The 26,688-nt window shown below is 42.6% G+C and overlaps 1 protein-coding gene across 1 annotated transcript in view; it reads left to right on the forward strand.

Moving 5' to 3' along the window:
• The first annotated feature begins 871 nt into the window (after nucleotides 1-871).
• Nucleotides 872-26,688, forward strand: part of LOC104919659 (nuclear receptor coactivator 3) — a 64,273-nt gene continuing 38,456 nt past the window's right edge. The window contains exon 1 of the mRNA XM_010731724.3: nucleotides 872-1,042. The gene's annotated coding sequence lies outside the window, so the exon portion shown is untranslated. The remainder of the gene's footprint in view (nucleotides 1,043-26,688) is intronic.

The raw sequence follows: 26,688 nt of genomic DNA on the forward strand, positions 1-26,688 counted from the left end.
ATGCGCATATTTTTCTTTTGTACAGTTTGTATATTTTTTACATGGTTAAAACAACAGTATATGTTCTTCCTTCCCTCAGACCTTATTCTATTTATACTGTATCTACCTTGTGCCTTTTGTATATAACATGTGCCTATTTGTATTGTTGTTGTAATACTTGTAACTTCAGCTGCAACACAAGAATCTATCTATCTATCTATCTATGATGATGAGTTAAACTACTAAAGCAACTTTTAAATAATGTAAGGAAATTCATTTAAACTGAATCTGTGGACATATACAACAAAGTGTGCTTTGCAGATGTGTTAACTATAATTTAACTGTAAGATCTGAAATGAATCAATGTCAAAACACATGGGTCGTTAAAGTGTTCAAACTAATCCCAGTTCCCGGTAAAGTGAGAGTCACTGGCACATAAACGAGACTTTAATTTATCCAAATAGACCAACTCATCATTATCAGACAGGGATAAGACCTTCGTGTCCTGATTTGCTCTCAACTTTAGCATGTCTACTTCTGTGTCAGCCCCTCCAAAGCCAAACGCCTTGTTTTGGCACAGACAGTCCGCTCCGGACATGCATGCTGTCTGTTTTTTGGTTTCAGCTTTCAAACAAACAAACAAGTGGTTTTGGTTTGAGTTTAACTCAAAATACACAGCGTGGCATCTCTCTCTCTCTCTCTCTCTCTCTCTCTCTCCGCTCCGGTATCGTCGCTGACATCCGTCTGTAGGCTGCTAGACAGCGCCTGCCTCCCCCTCTTCCTCTCACCTCCAACACCACCTCCTCCACCTCACAGCCCCCCCCTCCTGCGGTGGTGGAGTCTGCCTGTAGTCCGTATCCGGGTTGGAGCGCGCAGCCAGGTCGCGCGGCGCTCCGCTCGAAAGAACTCGCTTACCCAGAATCCCCCGCGACGCCTCAACTTACAGAACTGGCTTCTTGGGCTTCGGGAGTGTTTCCCATTTAAACAAACAGTGCCGAAGATGGCGGAGAGTTAACGGTGTAAAGAAGAAATTATCGATCCGGCAGAGAGATACGTCCACAAGGTAAGGCAGCGCTGCGTGCTTGCAGACCTCCAGCTGATTTATCCGGACTTTACATTTGGTTTGAATTGCGATAGAGGACGGAAATGTACTGACTTTGGCTTCCCAGCGGCTGTGCACTGCACACACAAATACACGCACGCACACACACACACACACACACACACACACACACACACACAATATTGGCATCGGTACGGTGCGGAGGGCACACCGTGCATGGTCATTTAGTGCATGACAGTAAAGACTTGCAATCCTGTTCATGCGGGCGATGAAGTGTACGCTTCACGTCGTGTGTTTTGTTTGTTTTGCACAATGAATGGTTTGATGAACTTAACTTGATCCACACAGGGAAGCTGCTCCGTTTACGCACAAGCTTGTTGGATCACAGAAGTGTTTCCCATAGATACAGCACAAGTTTTTCAGAGAGAGAGAGAGCACACATACACTGCTTCATGCTTTATATATATATATATATAGGGGGGTAACTATTAACTGTAACTATTTTGTCTCGCTTGCAGCTGAGTGTCCGCGATGATCGGTGAGAGAAACTGTACAACAGCTGAGCCTGACGCGGCCGTAACATGAGCGAAATTGGACCGAAATGTTTGTTGATTAAGTGCATGCGAGCACGCTCAGCTGTGGATGCATGCATCGTGTCTGATAAAAGGTTACTGGTGTGTTTTACTGGTTTTGATACTACAAACGTGATGCGGGAAGAGAGCAGAGCAGACGACTGTGTCGCTCTCGCTCTCTCTGTCTCTCTCACTGTCTGTCAGTCAGCCGATAAAAAGTGCACTGTCTGCACTGTATGTCATCAATGTGCACGTCTGGGCACTGGATATAGCATGCATGGTTATAAATGTGTGTGGTGAGAGAGTGAACAGTGGTCATGCTTGTGTTTTTTCCCTCTTGGATCTCCTTCATAACCCCTCCTGTCATCTGCTTCATCCTCAATAATATGTCTCACTGTATATCTGCAGGGGGCAGCAACGCGGCCCTGTGCATATACACTGTCCTGTAACCCTGAAGGTCCACGGTTTGATCCCTGAAAGCAAGTGTATGTCTATGTTTCCGTGTCCATGTCCTTGTCCTTGAGCATGACACCAAGAGCCCCTCTACGATACCTGCTTACACTTAGTAATAGATGTCCACTCTTCAGTGTGTGTAAACAGTAGTCGAATGGAAGTGATGCAGATGGTTTGAGTGTCAGCGTGGACAGGTGATGGATGTCAGGTTCAGTTAATTACACTTAGGTCAGTGTGGAAATTTAGATGTGTTCGCAGGCTTGTTTTGTAACTCAATTTGGGTGCAACTGATGATTACTTTCATTATTTTATTAATTTATTGTGATTTTTCATCTATAAAATGCAAAAAATATGAAAAAGAAATCCATGATGGTGTCTTTTAAATTGTTTTTTTTTTCCAGCCATCAGTCCAAAATCCAAAGAAAATCAGTTTATATCACAGAAAAGCAGCATGCCCTCATTGGAGAAGCTGCAACCAGAGACTTGTTTAAGTTTTTGATGAATAAATAATATTAACAAACATCTTTTTCTTTGTGCACAAGCTTGAAAATTACACCCTCCAGCCAAAAAAGGGTTACTCTTCTTGATCCTTTTTTAATTACAATCATGAACCTATTAGCCAACGTGTTATCACACTAAATTTACAGAGGCAAGAACATGATAAATATGTACGGTGAAGTTGTTTTTTCTTGACTATTCCTGACAACTCGAGTGATGATTTAACCGGCTGCTGCTTGTGAAGAGGTTAAATAATTAATCGACTGTGCCGATTCATTTCTGTTAGTCAACCAGTCGTTTGGCTCTTTGGCTGAACTGTCTGTTTGTTGCTCGAGTGAAGGGGTGTGGCGGCGAGAAAGCCCTCGTCTGGCTCCACGGCACCCTTCTCCCAACAGATTTACAGTCAACTCTGGCCCGAGTCCCCGCACACGTGCAGACACACGCGCCTGCAACCTGCTCACAAGAAACCGAACTGACTCAGGGAGGGGTTGTGGGCATGCTGCTCGGATCCGTAGGCACCCATGTGGAGGTCTTCGCCGAGCGGATGGCGGGATGAATGCGTTGATGAGGAGGAGGAGGAGAAGGTGACAGTGATGCATGATGTTTGCTGAATGGGGGGAAAAAAAGGGGACAGAGGTTAGCAGGGGATGTTGGTGACTGGGTCAGGCACTGGGGGCAGGGCTCACAAGGCTTAACAGGAGGAAGGCAGGACCTCACACACCAGCCTGGGAGCATGGGAATCATGGGAGGAGGTGGTGGAGGGGCTCAGGTGGAGCCTCTTGCTGGAATTCTACCTGACATTTTTGTCTTTTGCGTCCTTCCTGGTCTTTTGTCGATCCTGTTTCTGCCCTCCTCGACTCTGCTGGGTCTTTTGTGGAACCACATTCTTTGCTGCGCTCTGTCTCTCTTCTCGTTGTGCTATGTCTCACGCTGTCTCCTGCCTCCCCCGATTGCAGCGTAGAGTGAGCTGAACTGTTGTCCTGTTGTTGTTGGGGGGCCCCTCTCCCATGTGTCAGATTGTGTTAAACACAAATTAATCTTCACCAGCTCTCATTGATTTCACTCTGTGGAGGAAGGGTCTTTTCTTTGTCACTCATTTTTGTCCTTTCTACTCAGACATCTCCAGGGTGGCGGTATATAAGCCTGCGCCTGATTTGTTGCAGCCTTTTTAGTGTTGTCACAAATGACAAGGGCTGGGTGTCTTTTGATACTGCTGACAATATGGTATTTGATTTAAATACCTATATCAGAACAACACAACTCTTTCCGCATTAGTTGACAACAGAAATACTAGTTGGTTAATCTAATTATTAATATACTATTAATGCAGTGAATAACATCTCATGCAGTCAGTGTTTCAGAAGCAGTGTTTTGCCCACCAGACTTTGATAACTGCCTCTGTTGCCTACCGACTAATCAAAAAATCGGCAAAAACATGGAGCTGAGTTGGGCTGATTGAAGCCAGGGTGTTTTAAACAAGCCACCTGTGATGGCACCCACCTGTCAATCAAAGCAGCCATGCTCCTTATTATGCATCCTCCTCCGTGATGTGAAGCCAATGCCGTAATGCCAAAAACTGTAGTTCCTCAAACGGCCACTTGAGGCCAGCTACAAAATTACTCTGGTACAAAAAACAGTTTTGGTCTCTGTAGCTGATTTCCTTGTTCATGACAACTGTACTGAAGTTTTTTTTTGTTTTGTTTTTTTCCAACTCTCCTGTTCAAATTATAATAAGGCTTAAAGTTATGCATAATAAACAGTGTGGCCATTAGGGCTGGGTATCGATTCAAATTCCAAGAATCGATTCGATTCCGATTCTTAAGACTGAGAATCGATTATCATAATCCGATCCGATCTCGATTTGGGTTAGTGTTATTAAAACCAATAATATTGAAATATTTATATTTAACATTTAATCTGTGTCTATAATAACCAGATGCTGAAATGTAGATGTGACATGAGAGTTTTCTGAATAAAGAGCATTATACGTGAACATATATACATACACATATACACACGCACACACACACACACACACACACACACACATATATATATATATATAATTTATCATCACAGTAACAGTGTTACACACAGTAGCTGTAAACACTCAGCATTAGAAAAATACATACGTTGGTTTGGTGCTTACATAAGGAGTAAACATTTATAATCATCACTTTAAAAGTTACATACGTTGTTTTTGGTGCCTGTTTGTTTCCCAGATATATTAGTGTGTGTGTGAATGGGTGTATAAGAGACATTAACTTAAAGAACTTTGTAGAAAGGCGCTTTATGAAGTTCAGTCCATTTCCTGTTATTAGTTTACGGGCAGACCTGCCATTTCCAATATGGCTGACCCGTTGACGTATCGCGACCAACGACCAACCTGCTCAATGCGGCGTCTATGTATTTATGTCTATGGTGTGAGGTATTTGTTTACATAAGACGTGTGTATCTTTCAGTACAGTCCTGTAGCCAGTGTTATTATTTGTGCATTATGTATAGCTCATGCTATTCTGATTGCTGTTTGTATTTTATTATAGAACCGCAATAAATCTTCATAAACACTGGACATCTGCCTCCGTCCTTTAACGGGGACACCCCCATACACCTTGCCGCTCTAATTCATCAGTCCCACCTGGAGCAAGCCCGTGTCTCCCTTTTAAACACGGTGCACGCCTGTTTCAATTCAATGACGCGACTAGTGGGGTTAAAGTTCACCGGGGGAAAATGTATTAAAATTTTAATTTAATTAAATCTATCTTTGGATGTACGAATCAATCTTAAGGAATTAATATGCAAATCGATTCAGAATCGGAAAATCGATTTTTTTTCAACACAGGCCTAGTGGCCATCTTGATTGACAGGTGGGTGCCGTTGCAGGTAGCCCGCCTTAACTCCAACGACGATACATGTCTTTGCCCATTTTTTTTTAGATTATTCTAGAAGTGACAGGCAGGACTGCCAAGATGGTGACTGCCAGAGCCACCACACTCTGAGCTTTACAACGGCTCTTCAGAAACCAGTGGGTGACGTCAGGGACGTGACATCAATCAAGACTCACTACACATTCAATGCCAACTTTTTGTGACAGCTGTACTATAGAAACATTTTGGTAAATTTGAAATAAGCATTGAGCCCTGTCAGTCCATCAAAACACAAAAACCCCCTCTGAATTTTAATGTCTTACTTCTATGTTTTTGAATTTGCCAAGTCAATATTTGCCATTTATGGCTCTCCTCTTAAGCCAGAAACCACAGAGCCAATATTCCCTGCCTGTAAAGTTATCAAGAGACATGTTATGCTGCTGCTCCTCTGATAATTAATTGGAGATAGTCATGTGTTGGCTTTAGCTTTGACACCCAAATGAGCTCTGTTTTATCATACAGCTAACAGTTTGAAACCAGAAATACTACCCACATCCCTTTTAAAAAAAAAAAAACATCCAACTACTTGTTGGTTCTTTCTGTTAAAGATAGCTCCCCCCTCTGTCTGTACATTCAGATAAACTAAAATAAATATCTACACATAATAATTACACAATACAAATGTAACTTCTTTTGTTTGTTCTTTTTATGTGTCGCTGGTCTTATTGTCAGCGGTGCTGTGTGTGTGTATGTGACAGAGCGATATGACTGTGCTGTGTGTGTTGGTGTGAATGCTCCAGTGGTTGTGCAGGAAGCTGACGTAGTTTCATGAGTAAAAACGATACAGGAAGAGTCGACACCACCTGCAATATGACAGATCATTATTTTCAAAAGATGCCATGGTACTAATAATAATGCAAATGAACCACTAAACATAGTTTCATCATCAGTTGAGCTGAACAGGGTTTTTTTTACAACAGTCTAAAATAAACGAAGAGAAGTCAATGCTGACATATTATCACCTTATCAAGTTGTTGTGGTGATTGTCTGTTTACAGCAGATACGGAGCAACATTAGCGTTTATTTTTAGTCGTTTTTCTCGCCACCCAGATGTTCACTTTCCTTTTAGCTCTACTTTGGTCTTACACCAACTCCCGAGGGAAGTAACTAACTCTTTATTTGCTAAATGCTCTGCTATGTTTGCCAGTTAGTTGCTAACTTTGTTCAGGCAGGTAGCTTACTCCATTTTGCATATTACATCAGAAAACAGCTGCCTGCTGCAGCTGGAAAAGGCACAGAGTGCAACTGTGTGACCCTGTCACATTGCACATAGTCATCTCCCTCATTTTTAACATAGAAATATTGTTCAGTGCAGCTTCAAGTTTCTTTTTATGTCACATTTCTGCATGTATCTGGATAAACAACATGCATTTTGTTTTTATTTTTGCCACTCTGATATTCTAATAGCATGTTTTCACCCAGGGTTAAACTATGAAACAGAACACACCCTAAACCAGCAGCACAGGAAACTCAAGTTATGTGTGAAAGAAAAATCAAGTCCAAAATGATAATTATAAAAGTAATATTTAAAAAATCTCTAGAATGAGATTGACTAATTTTTCATCCGTCACTGACTCACTAGCGGAGACGTGACACTTAAATGACTAGCCAAACAGTTATTAAAAATGGAGTACATTGACTAAAAACGTAAATAAGGAGTCTCTACAGCGATTTGCATTTTTATTGGTTTATGCAATTTGAAGAAATCATCAGAAACATGAAGTGAAACATTTCATGAGAGAAATGTGACTAAAAATTCAATTACAGAAGAAATTCTTGTTGAACGGCAGCTACAGTTTGAGCAGTGCGACATAGTGTTTCTCTGTGAAAGTTTGTGATCGTAAGATTTGTGGTAATACATGCCATACATGTCATGAGTCTGCAAGTGTTTACACATTATTGCCATATTTTAGATTTATACCACAGCTTGAAAGTATCTCAATTTATGTATTTCAAAAGAAAACATATGAAACAATTAAACAGCTATGTTTAATTTTTATGTCTACTACATGGTTACACCAATCTTTTGGTAATTCCTTAGTGACTTTAAAGTTACTAAATTAAACTGTGTTCAGTCTTGTGTACCAAAGCCAAGAAGTTTCAAGCCTGAAGCTGGATAGTAATCCAAAATGAATTGCCAAAATTATGAACCTAAATTTATTCACATATCATAGTTTTCAATAAATATCTAGAAAGTGGTGGCAACTACAACAACCAATGGCCTCTAAGCAGCAGTTTAAGCAGCAAACAGACAATAAATTCATCAGACGTAAACCAAGTTTAGAAAAGAAATGCATGCAGTCATGTATGTAAAGTTAATTAACAACTACTTTGATAGTTGATTCATTGTTTAAGGCAATTTATGCAGCGACAAAATAAATTCTTTGATTTTAGAAAAAAATATATATTACTGAAAATTGAACATCTTTGGGTTTTGGACTGTAAAAAACACGTTCCGCGTTCATCCATTTCAGTACCATCAAGGAAGCGGCTCTCCACTTTGCTCTGCTAAGAATACACTATTTCTGAGGGATGCGATGAACATCCCTCATCAGTCACAAAAAGGTTATAGACAATGCGGTCGAATTTCAAAATAAAACAACCTGTGCAAACTTCCAAACAGCCAAAAGGGAAACAATTTAACTACGCTGCAGTCATTTAGAAACACATAAACCAGAAAAATCTGAGCAAGTTAACAAAGTCTGGCGAGCAAAACGCTTCTGAAACACTCCTGGTGGGGTTTGACGCTGCAACAGTGTAGCAGTCGCAACGTGACAAGGATCTTCCCAGTGGGGTACCACAGTTAGTCAGACAAAACAATCAATTTGAAGATATAATCTTAGACTAATGATGAACTTTCTTCATTTTCTGAAATAAGTGAAAGATCAATTCATGATTAAAGAATAATTGTGACATTTTATTGCTGCCGAGGTGAATCTGATCATTAATGTCCATTAATATTGTGTTGCTCTAGTGAGGCCTGTGTTAAACACCGATCAGGAGCGAGTCATGAAACCAGGTCACTGAACACTCGTTGACCCGTTCAGACTAACGGCAAACGTAGGTCATGTCCTTGCATTGGTTGGACATTGATCTGAGAGTTGTGTTCTGACATGTCAGGCTGTTCTGTCATTTCAGTAGAAATTTTTGTTGAAGAAAAATGGTTTTGGGTAAAGTTAAGAAGCTCAAAAGTAGTTTTTACATTAGTCTCTGATAATAGAATAAATACCACATGGAGTTGGAGGGTTGATGAGCTGACTGTCAGAACAACTGTCCACTGAGTATCCTCGGTTTCCTTTCTTTCCACCAAATGCCTCAGTGCAGCTCATGTCCTCTGCTGCTTGATTTTTCCGAGAGCTATTCTTCTGTGAGAGGAATATCAAGTGCCCATCTTGGTGCGATTCTCCCTGTTCTGTGTTTTGTTTGGTTCACTCTTGATTTCCGTCTTTCTTTCTTTTTTTTCTTCGTATTGTCTACCTCTTGCCTCCTCTCATTTCTTCCTTTGCACTCAGTTATGCCCTCATGCCGAGGACTAAATAAAAACATAAGAGATAAGTTTGCATGTTAATACCAAACATATTGTCTTTGTACAACCGTGTCTTTCTTTTGTGTTAGCACAGGTCCATGTGTGTGAGTAAATGTGAGAGATGAAGGAGGAGGAGGAGGAGGTGGGGGGTGAAGGAGGAGGAGGAGGAGGAGGAGGGAGGAGGAGACATGGAGAGTCGTTTTATTAACGTGGCGACTCCCGCTAAAATTCAGGGAGTGCTGTTGCATCCAGCTGTTACTGGTTGCGCGAGGCTTCGTTGCCATGGCAACACAGCCCTGCGCGCCTGCTCAAGGTCGTTCATCCAGCTCTGAACTGAGCAGCGTGCTGCACATAGGATGCACATGGGGGGGGGGGGGGGACTACTTCAAAGTGACCAATCAAAAGCACTTGAGTGTGAGGTTGTGGTCGGTGAACAAACTCAGTCCTCCCTTCACCCCGTCCTCTGATACACACACACACACACACACACACACACACACTTACTTTCTTCAATAAAGAAACAAACAAAAAAGAACCTCTGGCCTTGGGGCTTGTAGGTTCTTTTGCCAGCTGATAAAATATTTAGCTGGTCAGTGGGAGAATGAGGGATACGGTGGCTGGAGAAGAAGCGAGCAGCAGAGCTTGGCTTTGTGCTTCCCTTCCTCTAATGGTGCATTGCTGTGAGGCTACCTGGGGCTTCTTCCACCTCCACTCCGCTCCTCTCCTTCCCTCTCCTCAGAGAGCTGCAGCATCCCTCGGGGGCTCTGCTGTATGTTTGCCGGTGCTGGCTGGACTCGGTGCAGCGCACACATAGTACCGTAAAGACCCCCGATAGACTGTGTGATAGCAAGCAATCTTACGCATTAATTGTATGTCACACTGTGCGAAATTGGGTCTAATAAAATCTTGGTCACAATCTGTGTCTGAAAACATCAGTTGTGAGGCATGTCATTGCGTGATAAATACCTAGTGAATCGTAGAATATGAAGTAAATGGAGGAAATGAGTCTACAGCCTCTCGTTGTTTAGTGTCTCAGCATGCTTGCTCAGAGTGCAGCTGATGGGAATGTTTTGCAGGTATTTGGTCATAAACCAAAGTATTACGAATAAAAGAAATGCCCTGATTAAAAAATAGGGATAGGAGAGGGCACCAGAGTCGGTATGGTTCATCTTCGAGGGTATGTTTCATTTAATTTAATGAGATCCCAGGCTGTGTTTGTTGAGATATTACCACAGACTGTATAAAACATGGACGTCGCATCTGTGACGTCACCCACAGTTTTCTAAAAAATCGCTGTGCAGCTCAGTGTGGTGGCTCTGGCTGTCGCCATCTCTAATCTAAAAATGGGCAAAGATGTAGATCATTGGTGGAGCTGACGCAGGCTGAATGAAGCCTGGGTGCTTAAACAAACCGCCTATAATGGCACCCACCTGTCAATTACGCATTACTTTAAGCTTTAATATAATTTGAATGGGTAAGTTATAAAAAATTCATCCTCATCCTTGTCATGAACGGGGAAATTAGCTATAGAGACCAAAAGTTTTTTGTACCAGGCTGTAAACATGTTTATTTCTGCTGTGAAGTTGGACATTTGAACATGGGGACTTATGGAGACTGACTCATTTTGTAGCCGGCCTTAAGTGGCTGTTTGAGGAACTGCAGTTTTTCGGCACTTCACATCGAGGTTGCCACTTGGATATTACAGTGATAGACAGCCACGCTGCTAGTCAGGCTACAAATATGCAAGCAGAGAAATCAGTCAAGAATAAAGTCTGCCAAATCATGTCATTTGTGATTTGTAATATAAATCCTGTGATAAACATAAATCCTATCATGATGACATCATGACATTACTGGATCACGTTGACGCACTTAAGCTATGACTATGCACAGATAGACGTGGCCGAAAGCCACCAGTACTGCTGTCAGAAAAAAAACACAATGGTTTGACATTAAGAGAATTAGAGCAGAAGTGGTACATCACACAGCAAAGGCCACACAAGGCGTCATCTTGTTACTACATTGACCACGAGACAAAACAAGTTAGGATCTAATTCAGCTGAAGTGGCAGTGATTGATCGATGACTGTGTGTGTGTGTGTCTGTGTGTGTTCACTTTGCAGTAATTAATCAGAGAAGCACATCACAATGATGGGATAGAAGAGTGTTTTTAAAGCAGAGTTAAATGACGCAAGCAGTCATTTTTAGGCAAGGATGGTGGAATGCAGGTGGTCAAACATGCTGGTTTGATTTATAATTGCGTATCATCAGAGCAGAATCAGAAATAGTTAATGATCCCTGGAGAGAAACTTGGTTGTCTTCAAAGGAGACATCCCTAATCTGAGCTGCATCAAGCTGAAATCAGTTTAAAGTTTGGTATTGATCAGCTGGTTGGTTGATATCGTCACAGACCAGCAGTTTTAAGAGCTGGACTAGCATTGTGGGATTTTATTTGTTTTGCTTTTTTCTGTATTAAAAATGGATATCACAGTGTTTCCTCTGCCAATTTAAGGCCACCAACAACCAAAGATTTAACCTCATTTCTCTCATGATTGGAAACTTTTATCCTGGTGTAGCGTCCTTGAGATTCTTCACTCACATGAAAGTGAAGCTGAGATAGTAGAGGACCATTGTCAGCAAAAGTTACAAGTAAGAACTTGCCTGCCTGTTCTTGAATTTGCCGCCAAATTGTGTAAAGATGTGGCACCTTCTTCTTCTGCTTATTCTGTTGTTTTTGTCTTTTTTGCTCTCCACAGGGTGCATGCAAAGTTTTCACAAACTAACATAGAGTCAGTGTATTTTCCAGGAGAGTGGTGGCGAATCGTTCAAGGCAGGCGTGTGTGTGTATGTATGTTTATCATTATTTTAAAGAAAGTTAGAAAAACACAATCTGTCACCTTTCTGTGAGCCTCGAGCAGAGGAGAGTTTGGTTTTAGTTGGAGGAGGGGGGTTCGTTTCACGTTTTTCGTTGCTGTAAGGTAATAGATGCTTATTAAAGGGGTCCTCGGAGGGGTGTGTGTCTTAGAAGGGGAGTTTCTTAAAACTTATTTTCCATTGTAAAAATCCGGGCCTAGTTTATGTGTTTTAGAGCTCCTTAACATGCCCGTGCGCGCACACACACACACACACACACACACACACACTCGTACAAACATTTATGGGATAGGAGTTGAGGTAAATGTTACCAGCTGCAGCACAGCGAGCAAGTGGCTTCAACTCTGCCTGAACCCGGTTGTTACGTGACCACCTCCTCAACTTAATTCACTCCCGTCCTGCCTTCCCCTCGGCCGCCACACCTCCCCTATCTTCCCCCCCACTACACACACACACACACACACATATGTAGTACGCACACACACATACCACCATCTCCACCCGCCAACTCCTCTCTCCAGTGTCACCAGCAGCAGCATCACTCATCTCAGGAAAGCGAGAGAGCACTCAAGGTCCGCTACCCCCACCTCTTCACCTTGGTGTGGAGCAGTGAGCCGGCCAAGCGGGCTTCGCCTGATTGGCTGCCCCTCCGCCTCCCCTCCGAGGTCACACTGTTGGTGCCATGTTGTCACAGAGGCTTGTTTATCCGTACCTCCTGTCAAGCTTGGTTGCAACATACTGTACACAACAGCACCTTGCATAAGCATGGTTTATTGTTTATTTTTTATTTGGCTCCCCATGAGCTTCATTAAAGCAGTCACTGTTCTTTTCATTGTATAAAAACATGAAAAGGCAACAAAACAAATTTTGAGATTAGAAAAATAACCCCACATATAAAAAGGTAGACATTTGAAACAACATAATAAGCTAAATACAAAACAGCAAAAACAAAAAGTAAGTCTATGTTTTGATTCATCAATTTTTGTTTTAGTGACTTTTGATCTGTCTGATGTTGGTGTATAATCTAGGTAGAAGAAGCTCAATAGACAAATCCCAATTAATTCTGTGTATACATGGAAGCCATTGAGTCCCAAAGCACTAGTTTGAAATAACATTAATATATTGCTTCTGCCCGACAGATTTCTGGGTAAACATGCTTAAAAAAATGAATCATTTACTTGCATTAGTGTCTAAGTGCCTAAAAGGTTTATAAAATGAAATAATTTACACACAGTCCATTAAAATGTAACTTAACGTGCAAGTGTACGAGTAAGAGTCCATCACATTTCTGGCAGCTTGTCTACTTCCACCTACAACCCGTCTATAAAGAACCGTTCTCATCGTACGATTTGTTCATGGACCACCAGATAACTAGTTCTCACTTGACACCCGTCCATCTATTTTCAGTAACCGTTTATTCCTATCAGGGTAACGAGGGGCTGGAGCTGGTTCACTTGACAGGTATTATACTTAAGACTTCCGTTTTGACTTATAGTCGGGAAGGCAGCAAACTGGATGAGCTCTGTTGAAACCCTATCCTATGAAACTCTTAAAGTCTGAAGTTATTTACCTCAACTTTATCCCGTGTATCTACCGAAATGAGAAAGTCCACGCTGAATCAAAACTCACAAGAAGGTAACACTAGCTACAAGGACATGTGCATCTCCGGGACAGTCCTGACTTAAGCCGACGTGGAAAAGCTCCTGCTGGGCATGGAAGAAAGAATACCTTGAAACTTTCAGTCCAACTCTCCACTGACCTTGCTATAATATACATTTAGAATACCTAAAATCCAGCATATACTAGTTTTTCACATCAGTTGTTGATGCATCTATAACACATTAGCATGGAAACAACAGAAGAACTGATTCTGAAACTGAATCTGGCTGCACTGTTCGGTGCAATCATGAGTATTTTTTAGATGTTTCTCTGCAGCATTTGACCAAAGGACTGGCACCAATCGATCAAGCAACATCACAACAGAAGATGGAACTTATGCACAACATCTCCTTGAAACTGCACTGCCCATTCCCATCATGGAAACAGTAAATCATCTACTGTAAGACTCAGTAATTTGGTTTTAGTGATCTGCCCAACTCTATCTGTAGTAATGTTTGAAACTCACCAGGTAGATTAAGATTCCTGATCAGTTCTGGTTTCTTCCCAGTACTCTATGTGCATTTTTTAATTTGGTAAAGCTCATATGCATTTATCTTTGCTGCAGCCCTGTATTGATTGATCCCATTTTGCCTCAAGGCCAACTCACACCGGACGCGGAACGGAAGCGGAACGGTACCGCCGCGGTCACCGTAGCACCGTCTAGTCAATGAGAGCACTCACACCGGGCGCGGATCAGAAGCGTCCCAGAAGCGGCTCTCCGCGCCATGGCGCGAGATTTCCGCAGGATTTCTATTTCTTCCGCGAGCCGCGGCTGAACCTCGTAAATTTCAACAGAGCACTGCGCACCAGACAGGAAACCGGGCCTTGAATCAACGTAATAAACTTCCGCCCCCTTTCAAAATAAAACACAATACTCAGTTCATGTAGCTTTTTACAACTTCACATCAACGTTACGTCATGACCGGTGGCACCAGGTGATCAAAGATCGATCAAAGGGTCTCAACGAGAGACTAATTGTTGAAGTGGAACAACACACAATCATTTATGACACAACAGATGTTTTTTATAATCTCCTCCACGTCGGAGAAGCAAAGTCAGCTGTTTGTTGTTGTTGTTTTCTTTATACATTGTTTATCGCGGGGTCTCGGGTATGTCCAGGATTCTCGCGTGATCTCGTGATCTCGCGATCTTGCGTGAATACGGCCGGCTCGCTCCGCTGCCGTTCCGCGGCTGATCCGCGTCCGGTGTGAGTTGACGCCGGGCAAAGTACCGTTCCGCTTCCGTTACGCTTCCGTTCCGCGTTCGGTGTGAGTCCCGTGTCAGTAGTTGATATCAGTGCCTTTAACCCAGTGAAACATTTGTGCCAGAGTCGTTTTGGTTTGCTCGGAGAAACGTATGACTCAGGAGATTTTTGAAAAGCGTGCACATGACATGCACAGAAGACTCAGGCTCAGGCTTAAGTCAAACTGCTGAATTTCACATTCTGCTGTGGACGGGGGGACGAAGCAGACTTACTACCTTCACCCATCTGTTTTCTGCCAAGCCTGGAAGTGGAAAGAAGCCCTCCGTGCATCGGCCTCAGCTCAGGCAGAAGGGAGGAAGCGTCTTTGGTTGAATCAGCTTTTCCTCTCTTATTTTCTTTTACTGCCTCCCTCCCTCTCTCTTTTCCTTCCTTCACCATGAAACTGTTAGTCCTATGAGATCGGAGTTGTAGTAAACAGGCAGCAACATCCGCATGCTCTCTTTAGAGGAAAAGGGGCCAGAATTTAAATATTGATTTGATGCAATGTGAGACAAAGTTTCCGGTGCTCCTCATGTTCCTCTTCTGGGAGCTTTTTATAGCTGTTGTTTGTGCATTTTTAGGTGTCCAATAAAATCAAGTTTAAACCGAAAAAGAAGGCTTCGCTTCTGTTAACGTTCTCCTCGCCTTCTGCTTCTCGCTGTGCATCCGTGCATGTCCCCGTGTCTCAGTTAGACACGATGCCCAGGATGAAATATCATCTCCTGTTGGACTCGGCTGCCCACTCAGGTAACTGTCAGGTGTACAGCCTCAGCTTGCCTGCAGATCTAGAAAGCTGCTGGTGATGTTTATTGAGCTGATCAAGCTTGACTAATGGATGATTGACTGACAGACTGCTGGTAGATTCAGGTGTAGTGTGCTGGGGGAAAATGCTGCCTTTTCCTCTACATCGGTTTGCTACGTGACTTAATCCACTGCCTGGAAAATTTGTGCGTAGGTTCAGCCATTTGAACTCATAACTAGGAGGACAGATGTGAATGGAAAATTTAAATATACTGTACATTCGGTTGAGATAAATAAGTCTGTTTCGGCCTGCAGTGTACTATGTGTGTCTAATAAAACTCGCTGTCCTCAGTCTGATTTAATGATCCTTCTCTGTTCCAGCCCAATATCCTGTTTTGACAGGAGGCACAACATATTGTCTCAAAATGCTGTGTCATTGTAACTTGAATGACAGGCCACGCCACTGTAAATCACACAAAGTGCACTTGAGCAAGGCAGCAGCGTCACTGTCCTCCACCTTTCAGGATCATCTGCACGTAACACTATATTCATACTGTTCAGAGAAACTACAGGAGGAGATTCAACGTGTAAAGATCACATTTGTACGTGCGTTTTCATTTTAAAAACCTTGATGTAACAGTTTTTGTTTGTCTACCATTGTCATTCATTAAAGGCTGAATTTATTTCACTTCCTTCTGTCACCACCGAGGATAAAGGTCACACTCAGTTTCAAAACCCTATAGCTGGATTTTGTCTCTTGCTCATTAACACAAAAAAAAAAAAAAAATCTGTAGTTGTGTCAAAAGTATAAATTCCTGGTATATTCATATACAGCATTAATAAAGAGTAAATTCACAGCTGACTGATACATGGCGTGAAAGTGAAATCAACAGGCCACACTCCACCAGACCAAAGACAACCTGCTAAACGTCATCGACAAGAAGCTGACGACCATTTGAGTAACTGGCTAAGACTAAAACTTTGTTTGCTGGTCCAAGAGCCTGAGATTCAAGTGCACCAATGCAACATCAGAGACTCTGGGAGCCACATAGATGATACGTTACAGTAGGAGATTAACGTGTAGTATCGACAACTTTGTTCCCCAACTCCACTGAAAAGACCTTGACCTCTCATCTAATTTCCAACAACAAAGTTTGGCCTGTTGTTCTCTATTTTGAACATTACTGAAGGTTCTCGTCCTGTTTTGAGTTTTGGTCTTGGTGCCGCCCTTTGTTTACATTTGCACCACGGATTGTACCTTTAACCACGGTGTGTGCCTGTTATCACGCAGACCTTTGTGTCTATTTGAGTGAAAGCAGCTTAGTAATGTTTATGTGATACTACGATAAGCACACAAGCACGATGGAAACACGCGTGTTATCCGAAAATTGTTTTTTCTCTCACACGTTGGTGACAGACCTTCATTTAAAGGCCTCGTGGAGACTACTTGTTAGCCCAGCACGATCTCTCTCCCCATCTCACCAGGGCTAAAAATAACATCATCTCCACACAAGACTTGTACTGAGAAAAGGAGGGAGGGAGAATACAGAGAGGGTGGAGGGAAGGGAGGAGGAGAAGGTGGAGATGACGGGATGAGAAGGAGGCAAAGTGAGAAAACAACAATCAAAGCGACAGAAAGGGGAAAGGAGATGGAGCAGAGGTGCACAGAGGAAAAGAAAACAAGTCATTAATAATTTACCTGGAGGACACCTCGAGTTCGACCTTTAGTTCCTGGTCAGTTGTGCTCAGCAAAGAACAAAATGTTGTGCAAAATGTTGTGTAGTTATGGGAAAGTCTTTAACGTGATCTGACTGGTGTGTACCGCCTGGAAGTTTGTGCCCACAGCGCCTGGCCAGGTGTGCTCAGGTGCTTAGTGGGCGTTTAGACCCAAAATAGCACCGTGATTAAAAGCAGGTTCTAGCGAGAAGATGAAATATGATCTAAGAATGATTATTTAAGTAAAAGATGAATGAGTTTCCAGCTGCTAAACACTGACTAGACAAGATTTTACAAATCATGTTGAGTTCTCTTAATTCATCTTGCTTTGTGACAAACTTGAAGAAATCTGTACAAGACAAAGTGATCAACTAAGAGTGTGTACTTTGAAGTGGAAACAACTTCAACTGGTTTGCATTTTTGTTTCTGTATTCTGGTCTGTAGGGTTACGTCGTAAAATATCCATCAGCTATGAATAAAGGGAGCAAACTTCACACCATTTGTAGTGATCACTAAGGAATATTATGTGCAAAATGATGGTGAAAGAAAGGTGCAAAAAGTGCAGTAAATGTACAAAGTGTTAAAGTTCTCCACCTAAAAGCTTAAGTACTCATCTGAGTACACAGAAGATAATGATTAAAAGATCTGTATACTTTACTTACGAAAAACAGAGGAGAGGACTTGTTTTATAGCTATTTATGAAAATGTCATTGAGTAACTATTTTATCTGAATATGTTGACCTTCGCTCTTGCACAGTTTGCTCATTTTCTTTTTTTATTGCAGGCTTTTGTTGTGAAGCAGAAGCAGGCAGTGTTGAATTAGTTTATGCTGAGAAGGCTTAAGCACTACGCTTCTAAATGAAGTGCCTGTTGGACTGTCTAACCGTGTCTGAAACTCTTCCGTGCACACCTTTCCGATGTCAGATTTGCTTTTGGCTGCGTCCACAAATTTATGTAACCTTTCAAAACAGACAATGTGACAAAGACACCCACTTCACACAGTAACTGGCCAGGTGTGTGGAGGTGTGAAAGCAATCAGGGGTTGAACTTCTCTCTCAAGTTCTCTTGTTAATTTCCCTCACTTTCCATGTCTACAAATTAATGAACACATCATGAATGCCTTTTGAGGAGAGACCATCTGAATATATTTGCAGTTATCCCTATGTGTAAGGGGACGTCAGGTTGTACTACGCCTTCAAATGTGGCCATTCGGAGCAAGTTCATTTACAGTTTTGCCATCCGACGTGATCAGATGTGCCAACTTTGTTTCATGCATCAAAGAACTGACATTTTGTCAAGTTAAAACATTATGAACAGCTTGGGACTTCAATCTGACACAGTGGAGCAATGGGGTGAAAACAGTAAACACCAGAGCTTAAACTATCCGGACAAAGTTGGATCTAAATAACGGGACTGGAGTTTTGATATAAAACTAACGGAAGTATTAGATTACACAGGAACTTGTGAAGTACACAATTTATAAAAGAATAGAAACTGGCAGGATACAGGACTTGTAGATTGGCGAAGACTGGTCACAAAGCCGACACGCTGACGAGTCCTTGTTTGCAATCACTGATTTTATTCTTTGCTTTGCTGCCTGCTTTATGCATTCTGACACTTTACTTGTACTTTTGACACCACATTATTCTGAAACACACATATATTCAACTCCGACTAGTCAGGACTAATTTGTGACTGCTCTGCATTTAACCTTTGTCCTGACACACTTCAGCTGCACAAAGGGGTTGGGCAACTTGTTGCTGTGTGATTATGGTGCTACGACAAACACTGTGCAGTGTGTCTTTGTTTTTGAGCGCTTTTTTAGAGTTTGTATTTACCAACAAAACAAACCGAGGTCCCGGTTAAGATTTTTATTTATTTTTTTCACAAGCTTTACTTTGCTTCACAGTTTCCATTTGTTTGTCCTGCACAAAAGAGAGAAAGAAAGAAGGCAGGAAGGAGAGAAAGGTTTTTGGTTTTAGTGCCACAGAGGGGGTTGGGGGATTTCGAGCAGCAGAAGAATGGGCAATGCAGCTGACATTGTTAAATTTCAAGTGTTTTTCAAACAGTCCATTTACTGTGTAACCTTAAACCCTGGGGTAACACTGGGGCCTCTCTCCCTCAGGCAAGGTGTTACAGACCATTTTACTATAGCAGCTTCAGGTTAGAGTGTTTGTGCTTGACTTTTTCATTGATTAAATGTATCTGTTGTTCTCTAAAGGTGTATTAGCACCTTAACTTTTGCACGTCAATATTGAACTCACATGGCTTTGACACGAACTAAAGAGTTCACAAAGTGAGAGAGACTTGCTCACATGCACACATTGTGAATCAGACCGTTGATAACCGTTCAGGAAGCCATTAGTTGCTTTCATCGTCCTCTGAATGTGACACAGCCGCAAAACAAGCCACTACTCCTCTGTCTAACCTGAGAAAAAAATGTCCAAATGAGAAAAAGACAGAGAGAGGAAAAAGCAGTGAGAGAAAGATGGATGAAACACCACAGAGATATAACGTGATCTGTTTTCTTTGAGACGCTGAAGGTGTTTTTCATGGCCGTTGGTTGTGAAAAGATAAATCTCAGCGAAGAGGCGACTCTCTACTTGTTGGATGGGCTGTCGTGAGCTGGATTTTTATCAAAGTACTTTTTGGCAAAGTTTGTGCCAGTCATTAGATAGTTTGAAAGGTTTGAGTTCTTGGACACCCTGCAAATATTGTGAACGAAGTGTCTTTTAGGAAGAAATCTGCTTCCTTTTCTGTACTTAATTAATTGTCCCAGAGGTATGTTGTGTAGGTGACGGCCAAGAGTCAGTCACATCTCTTAATGCTTTAAGAGTAATGTGTCTTTGCAGTTTCCTCTTTTTACCTGGTTAACCGTTCTCTCTTGTAAATGAGACCATCCTCGAAAGAGAGAATGGAAATCTTTGTGGCATTGCTGAAATAATTGGTTAATTAATGCATTTTTTCAATCAACAACAATCTTGATAATCTTAAATTGTCTATGAAGGAAAAATGCCAAACATTGTTTGGTTCCCATCTATGTGAGGATTTTCTGCTTTTCTTTGTTTCATATAATTATAAATTGAATATCTTTGGGGTTTGACCACTGACAGTATAAAGAATGGACGGCGTATGCCTGACACCACCCATGGGTTTCCGAAAAAACCCATTGTGAAGCTCAGAGTGTGGTGGCTCTGAGTGATTTAAAGACATGACCATGAAATCCGATGGGCATTGTCTCAGACGGTATAATCCACAACTGTTTGGCATATTTTCTTGTTATATTATTGAAACAGCTAGGTATTAATATACTTGTCAGTGAATTTTCCGTCAACCAACTAAAGTTGGAGCCCTACTTCACAAGCCAATGTCAGTTGCAACATCTGATGATAATGAAGTCTACAGAGAACATGTAGGTTCTTTGAGAAAAGTTAAATCTGGGCAGCTGGACTTGGTGGTTTTAGATCCATGTAGACATTTAACCTCTCGTCCAAGAAGCTTCTTCAGTTCTCAAGTCTCTTGGATGAGACGTGAAACCATCTAGAGCCATGTCCAATTACCCCAAATTCATCTTCTCCCAGAGAAAGATGACGTGGATGTCTGAGAGCCTTCACAGAAAACGTTTAATCAGTTCTCTTAGTCTTATGGTTGTCTGTCTTTTTCCTTGATGTCAAGAATTTTTCCACTCAGGTTGAGTTAAAGAAGTTAGGAATCTTTTTAACCTTTTTTTTTCTAATCCCATTGAGGAAAGGTTTCCACTACAGTTGGGCCAAATTGAATGAAATACGAGGAACATTAAATCACTTAAGAACCAAATCCTGAAAGACTTCTTTAACGTTCATCATGGATAAATAAAATAAACATTTAAAAAGCTATATTATCAATTTATTAATGACATTCTCTATATTTATATTGTCAATAAATCCCATGGAAAAACCAGCAATATATTAGTTTGTCTCTCAGTACCCGAGCCTGTCAATGGCTCTCAGCCTGAGGTAAATTGGTAATTTTAAAATGATGTCCTAAAACTGCTGGGCTTTGTAGTTTTTAGCAAACATCAATCAGGAGTAAATGTGTATTTATTAGGGACTATTTTAACCTGTGGATTTGTTGCTTTAGAAAATAAATGACACTGTGTGTGACAACTTAGTTTTACTCAGTGGTGTATTTTGGACAAGATTGTAAAGCTACTGCACAGATGAATAAGATAAATAAAAAGATAAATAAAGATAAAGGCTTTGGATACATGTTTTGCTTGTTTTGTGGGATTTTAGTGGGATTTGTTGACAGTAAGAAAAATCTAAAACATCACCAGACTTGTCCTTTTTTAAGTCCAGCTGATTGTAACAGACAAATTTTATTTTCTGGGTGTGAAACGCAGCGTCTGCAAAGAGAAAGTCAGCTACAGGTGGGGAGGGTGTCTATACATCTCGTCACGTCTCGAGGTCTGCTCTGTCCACACTTCATCTGCACACAGTTGTGATATTCACAGCCTGCTGCTCTCATAAGGATGTGCGTTCTCGTGTGTGTGTGTGTGTGTGTGTGTGTGTGCGTGTGCGTGTGCGTGTGTGTGTGTGTGTGCGTGCGGCTGCCTTATTATCACAGTCTGGTGGATGAAGGAGGAGGAGGAGGAGGAAGAAGAAGAAGGTGGGGGCAATTGTGCAGTTGATGTGGGGAGAATTGAACAACAGGGAGCTTCTTCAGTGGCCGAGGCTGTTAATTAATCAAACACGCGCGCGCGCACACACGCAGACAGTGATGAAGAGGCTATAGAAAAACACACACACACACATCTACATACAGTGTATATATACGGCCTCTCTTAACAAGAGGCTTGAAGCCATTCTACTTACCGTCGCCAGCCATGTAGACTCTGCTCACTCTATTTGCAGAGCCGCCCCTCCCCTCTCTGATGCTATGATCTAACTGCAGCCTCCTCCCCCTTCATAGACACACACTTACACACTCTCCATGCTCACATGCCAGCGCGCACACGCACGCACACACACAAACACATACCCGGGTGCTTATACACCCACAGCACACTGGCAGCATGCGGGGTGTGTCTCTGCAGTTGGTCTGTGTGTATTTACTGTATGTGTGTGTTGTTTTGATCAAGTGGCGTTAACGTGGACTGTGGACTCGTGTCTGACGTGCATTGTTCATCTTGTTGATCTTGTGGTTTTCGACCTACATGCCGCCTAGGTGGCATCAGTTTGGGAAAAGTACTGAAACACTAAAAAACTAAAACAATAAAGCCTCCTCTTTTTCCTCTACCCCTTTTTCTCGCTACCCTCTTAGATCAACAACAACTTAGTATTTTTTATTTATTTATTTTTTTGTCCTCTGTGATCAAGGACAAATAAACCGCAGGGTGGAGGAATGGGTGGTGGGGGTCTGCTTGGGAAAAAGGTGGAAATAAAACATAAAAACAAGTAGGAAGTGGTGGAGAAGCAGAGGCGATCTTCACAGATCTTTACAGTCAGATCCTCCGTGCGGGTCAAAGTTCCCCTCAGCAGCCAGAGACGCGTTCTGATTGGCTGTGGAAAGGTGAAATTAAAACCACGGTAAACTTTTGACCTCGCAGGAACTGGGAGAGGAACGCCCATCGCTGTAGCGAGAGCGAGCTTCTCCCTCCTCCTCCTCCTCCTCCTTCTCACCGTTCTCCCACCTCCCTCATCCTTTCCCCCTGTATCTCTCACTTTCTCTCAGTCTCTTTGTATCTGACTCGCCCCTTCCTCCTCCTCTCATTAAGTCTGTCATTCACTCTTGTTTTACTCTCTTTCGGTCCGATCTCTCCTTTTTCAAACCCCCCTCAATCTTCAGCTCTCCTTCAACACTGTCTCTCTCTTTTCCCACCCGATGAATTTGTGCCTTGCTGCATATAGCCTGATGAGACGAGAGGACGGAGGGAGGGAGGTAGGGAGGGAGGGAGGAGGAGGAGGGAGGCACAGAGCAGGATAGAGCTGGGGGAAGGGTATAGAGAGGGAGGAGACAGCCAGAGAGAGAGGGAGGGAGAGAGAGAAGGGAGAGAGGGGGGATGGGAATAGAGACAGAGGCAGTAGAAGAAGAAGAATACACGGGGATAGAAGGGCAGGAGGAATGCAGCCTTCTTGACTGTGTGCTGCACAAACTGCTCCCTGTTAGAGAAGAAGAAAATCTAAAGAGGGCTGAATGTATAAATAGACGTGTAACTGTGGCTCTGACTAAGATCTGCTGAGCGGCAGGGTGGGGAGAGCCCATTTTTACTGCTAATGGTTTCTCTCATTACACATCAAACGACTGGCGGGGGGAGTGTGTTTATGTGTGTATGTGTGTGCAGAGTGGGCCAATTTTAAATGATTTCATGAGCCAACTAAAAGAGCAGTACCCCTCTCTCGCTCGCTTCCTCGCTTTGATGCAGCGTGCATGCACGTAGACGGCACAAGGCAGGCTTGCAGCTTTGCATTCGACCATTAGCAATTTCCAAACTACACAGTGTGGTGGAGTACTGTCTGCTGTAATTGTTGTCGCTGTTCACAAGTAGACAATCTGGAGATCTCAGAGATGTACCCCAGCTGATCCAAAGTGTCAGTATCGAAGGGGGGGCATATTTTAATGGATTGCTGAAATAAAGCTGATCCTTTCTTTACTCTAACTCCTTTAACACAGCTGGTTTCTCCGGTTTATCGCTCCATGTGTGAGTAAAGAGTGTGTAAATGTTGGAAATTATTCGAGCACACCAATGAGGGGAAAATGCATGGATTTGATGAGCTGTGACACCAATTATCATCGGCAAAGCTCAACGTACTTCAGGTAGAAGTTTTCGATTTCAGGAGTCATATTCGCCTCGTTAAACTTTAACTCATATTACATGAATAATTGAAACTTATCAAGTTAATATTTTTGAACCGGGACTTTCAGTATTTGGATGAAGTAGCTTGTGAAATAAGATTTAGTAGTCCACAGCTGCTATTTAGATCAGGGGCCAAAAGAACTTGATCATGACATCTCTGCAGTCTAGTCAGGATGTCGAAGTCATTTTAGTGTGTTGCGCTGCACATGTGCATGTGTAAACACAGTCTCAATGCCTGTCGTCAACGTGATGGCACACATCGAGGACCGTCAAGTTTTTCAGATTTTTAATGCGATTGAAGTAATCCTTTTTGGTTCGGATTAAGCTCTACGATGAGTGTGCAGCATCCAGCGAGGGAGGGGGAAAAGGTGTGGAGGAGACGAGAGCCAGAGTCGGTCGTCTAGGATGAGAGGAAGCAAGGGGAGGGAGAGAGAAGGCTGAGATTTTTTTTCTTTGCTTCCCTCTGCCAGTAAAAAAAAACAAAAAAAACAGTGAGTTAAGAGAGGAGGCAGTGGATGTTATTGAGTTAACCAGACAGAGCTAGAGAGAGAGAGAGAGAGAGAGAGAGGGAGAGAGAGCTAGAGGGAGAGAGCTAGAGGGAGAGAGCTAGAGGGAGAACAGTGGGAGCTGGGAGACGAGTGGATGGATGAGGGGCTGCTCCTGCCGCACAGTGGGCACCATATGGTCTCATAATGTATAGAGCACATGTTAAGTTTGTTCTGCATCCCAAAAACTTGTCCTCTCCTCTCTCCTTCCTCCTTCCTTTTCTTCTCTCCTCCTACACTTCACCAGCCAATTACGTCACTTAAGAGACGGCCCATTAGGTAAAAAAAAACATTCACCATGCATCCCATTAAGTAAGGAGCCCCCCCCCCCCACACCATCTTCAAGGTAAGTGCCTCCCTGCAACAAACATTTGGGTCTGCACACACACACAAAAATAAACACACAGTTAAGATAAGGGCCCCATCCCCCTCTAATGGGAAAGAAGATTGATACCGACAGAAAACAAAGATTTCTCAAGATGTCGCTCTGCTCCTGCTTAGCTCCTTCCGCTTTAAATATTTAAAGCAACCATGGTGTGTGTGTGTTTTTTTTGTTTTTTTCATTTTTCATCCATTGTGAGAACATGAAGTTGTTGATATTCTCTGATGCTAATGCAGAGGCAAAGGAGTCGACCCCCTGAACGTACAGTTGATGTTGGCAGACAGTGATGTGCGTGCAAGTGAATGCAAGTTGATTTCTGATTGGAGAATACTGTGTGCTCTCTCCTGCACGCTGTCAACTGGTTTCAAGGTGTGTCGGCTGTTCTGTGACCAAGTGTATGTGTGTGTGTGTGTGTGTGTGTGTGTTTGTTTGTTTGTGGGTGGTTATGCATGTTGCCATGCAGTTTCCCCCTGCCTCTCCGGCATGTGCTTTTGTCTGTGGGAGTGATGGATGTCAGGCAGGCAGCTAATGTGATTTAGATGCTCCACCAGGAGCGTGTGTGTGTGTGTGTGTGTGTGTGTGTGTGTATGTGTGTGTGTGTGTGTGTGTGTGCATGCGTGCGTGTCCCATCCACATGTGTGCAGCTGAATCTGCAGTGTATGTTTGTGTATCTACCTCCCTCCCTCCCTCCTTTTTCTCTCTTCTTCCTCCACCCCTCCCACCCCCCCATCATTTTTTCCCTGTGCTGTGCAGTTTTTGGACTCTGAGCAAATAAATAGAGGGAGGAGGGGGTGAGGGATGGAAGAGAGGTGTTTATGTGGCAAATCTGCTCCCTCACTGTCACCGCGGTGAACGAGAGAGCGCGAGGAAGGAGGCGAGGAGGGAAGTAAAAAGGTGGAGGAGAAGATGGTGTTCTCTCGTTAAAGACCACACTGATGGGTTATTGTGAACCAATTATGTCCCATTCCCACTAAAGGAAGTCTCACGGCTTATTCACACACTCACTCATCATCACACACATGCATCAGCAAAAGAAGCGCTCCTTCTCCTGGCAGCTCGAGCAGTGAGGAGCTTTGACTTTTATCTGCATGCAATTATTTTGTGAGGAAAAACACCTTTACACTGACATACTGTTCTTTCCCCCCCCCCCCGCCCCTTTTTTTTATTGTTACTCCATCAAGTTTCATTTATTGACCTTTTTATATCAACTTTTCAAATCATACACCACTGTAACACACAAACCTTGCCTTTGATACAAGATACTAAATATGTCTGACCATTCACACCTTACCTTCTGCACAGGTTAATTCCTGGTTGTCACTATTTATTTTTATTTTTTTAAGCATAATAAAGTCCTGAAATGTCCCTGAAGCTGAGGCTTCAGGTGGATTCATGGACTAAATTCTACCTGTTGTGTTCTGACTTTGTTCATTTCATGTACCAAGCTTCTAAATCTGTGTCTGGCTCGCAAAATAATGACACAAAAAAGTAAAATTTGGTTTGTGTCCGATGATTTGAGATGGAGAGAAGGAGACACACAGAGAGTGTATTGGTTGAGCAACATAGACAGTGTATGAGAGTGAGCAAGTGCCGGATTACATTCAGAACAAATAGGCACATCCCCAGCATTTAGAAAAAATGTTTGGCAGTTAGGTGTACAGCTGCTTTTTTATCTG

The sequence above is a fragment of the Larimichthys crocea genome, unplaced genomic scaffold (assembly GCF_000972845.2).
Source record: "Larimichthys crocea isolate SSNF unplaced genomic scaffold, L_crocea_2.0 scaffold97, whole genome shotgun sequence".
Lineage (NCBI taxonomy): Eukaryota > Metazoa > Chordata > Actinopteri > Sciaenidae > Larimichthys > Larimichthys crocea.